Source organism: Hylobates moloch, unplaced genomic scaffold, assembly GCF_009828535.3.
Source record: "Hylobates moloch isolate HMO894 unplaced genomic scaffold, HMol_V3 SCAFFOLD_11, whole genome shotgun sequence".
Lineage (NCBI taxonomy): Eukaryota > Metazoa > Chordata > Mammalia > Primates > Hylobatidae > Hylobates > Hylobates moloch.
In genome coordinates this window covers 83373834-83376499 of record NW_026652286.1, presented here as the reverse complement: position 1 = coordinate 83376499, position 2666 = coordinate 83373834, and the positions used below count along the sequence as shown (strand labels likewise).

The window sequence follows — 2666 nt, the reverse complement described above, 5'->3', positions numbered from 1 at the left end:
TCATAGATGGAGAAAAGAAGACCCACGTACATTGAGGATTTGTCTGGCATCACACAGCTCCTTTCAATGGAAGAAAGGACAGTTGACTCATGTCTTGACTCACATCTTCTGAACCCAAGTGAAGCCCTTTTACACTCTGTCAGACTGCCTTTGAAGTAGATTGATACTATTATTTTGTAGCCACTTGGCTATAAGAGAACCAAAAACTTGAACTTAAGGCCTGCCAAATGTCCATCATTTGGATGAATGTTGAAGACTGTGATTCATAACAGAAAAGCTACAGAGAGCCTTATTTATTAAAAACATCAACTGATGTATTAAATATCACAACACTTTAACTTATGAATGCAGGTTTGATATTTGCAAAAAAAAAAAAAAATTCCTGCAACAAGATGAAGAACCCAACAGCTGCTTTCTGAAGAGAGATAAAGAGCCTTATCATTTGAAGAGATCCTCAATCTGAGACATCCAGTGAAACATCAGTGATACTGGTTCTTAAAATGTCATCGGATTAATTAAAACATATACAAATGAGTTGGTACATTAGTCTTTTAAGAATACTCAGAGCCTCAATAGTCTTTCCTCACACTCCTTGTAATCTCCAGTTACTAAAGGCTTTTAAATTCATTTAAATAAACCCTATAGTGAATAACTATAAAAAGTAGAATGAGGAGATACATTTGTCAGCTTGCTCCTTTCTGCTCATGGACGCTGCTGAGGAAGCATCAATAAAGTCTCTTTCTCCCTGCCATCATATCTAAGTCAGAGTCTCCTAAAGAGCCCAAACAGCTGAGGAAACTCTTCATTGGAGCGTTGAGGTTTGAAACATCAGATGAGAACCTGAGGAGCCATTCTGAGCAATGGGGAATGCTCACAGACTGTGTGGTAATGAGAGATCCAAACACCAATGGCTCCAGGGGCTTTGGGTTTGTCACATATGCCACTGTGGAGGAGGTGGATGCAGCCATGAATGCAAGGCCACACAAGGTGCGTGGAAGAGTTGTGGAACCAAAGACAGCTGTCTCAAGAGAAGATTCTCAAAGACCAGTGAAAAAGATATTTGTTGGTGAAATTAAACAGTGAAAAAGATATTTGTTGGTGGCATTAAAGAAGACACTGAAAAACATCCCCTAAGAGATTATTTTGAATGGTATGGAAAAAATAAAGTGATTGAAATCATGACTGACCAAGGCAGTGGCAAGAAAAGGGACTTTGCCTTTGTAACTTTTGACAACCGTGACTCCACGGATAAGACTGTCATTCAGAAATACCATACTGTGAATGGCCACAACTGTGAAGTTAGGAAAGCCCTGTCAAAGCAAGAGATGGCTAGTGCTCCATCCAGCCAAAGAAGTTGAAGTGGTTCTGGGAACTTTGGTGGTTGTCGTGGAGGTGGTTTTGGTGGGAATGACAACTTTGGTCATGGAGGAAACTTCAGTGGTTGTGGTGGCTTTGGTGGCAGCCGTGGTGGTGGTGGATATGGTGGCAGTGCAGATGGCTATAATGGATTTGGTAATGATGGAAGGAATTTTGGAGGTGGTAGCAGCTACAATGATTTTGGCAGTTGCAACAATCAGTCTTCAAATTTTGGACCCATGAAGGGAGGAAACTTTGGAGGCAGAAGATCTTGCCCCTATGGTGGTGGAGGCCAATATTTTGCCAAACCACAAAACCAAGGTGGCTATGGGGGTTCCAGTAGCAGCAGTAGCTATGGCAGTGGCAAAAGATTTTAATTAGGAAACAAAGCTTAGCAGGAGAGGAGAGCCAGCTAAGTGACAGGGAAGCTATAGGTTACAACAGATTTGTGAACTCAGTCAAGCACAGTGGTGGCAGGGCTTAGCTGCTACAAAAAAGACATGTTTTAGACAAATATTCTTGTGTATGGGCAAAAACCTCAAGGACTGTATTTGTGACTAATTGTATAACGGGTTATTTTAGTTTCTGTTCTGTGAAAAGTGTAAAGCTTTCCAACAAAGGGTTTTAATTTTTTTTTGGCACCCATGTTGTTGATTGCTAAATGTAATAGTCCGATCATGATGCTGAACAGAATAAATGTCTTAAAAAAAAAAAAGTAGAATGAGGAAATGGAAAGAGTACTGGACCTTTTTTTGGAGCCAAAGAACCTAGGTTTAAATGTTAGATCTGCCATTTACTTGCTTTCTGAGGTTAAACAAGTTTCTCAACCTCTCTGATCCTTGGTTAACTGATATGTAAGGTGACAATGATAATTACTACCTTACAGAATTAAGAAATATAATGTATGGGGAAGGCCTTAGTAAACTGTAATAAATAATACAAATATCCTTGTAGCTTTTATACAAAATCCTGTGACTCAATCATTCAATTACATAATCATCCATTCAATAAGCATATTGATCACCTACTCAATAAGTGAATGACACTGCTTTTGATACTGTGAGCCATCCCAAGATACAAAAAGTCTGGTTTTGGCCATTTGGGAACCAAAGGAGATATTTTTTCCTAATATATGTAAATATTTGTAATAAGAACCCATATGTAATAACGTCCATAGAATTAGTACATAAAAAAAGTTAAGACTACAGGGCTGGGAGAGATCAATCTGACTAGAGTGATAAGGAAAGGCATCTTAAAGAAGACGGCATTGGGCCAGTTTTTAAGGATGGGCAGGATTTCTAAAGGAAGAG

General features: G+C 39.2%; 1 pseudogene; it reads left to right on the top strand.

Moving 5' to 3' along the window:
- The first annotated feature begins 852 nt into the window (after positions 1–852).
- LOC116477433 (heterogeneous nuclear ribonucleoprotein A1-like 3) lies at positions 853–1733 on the top strand (annotated as a pseudogene).
- Positions 1734–2666: the final 933 nt, after the last annotated feature.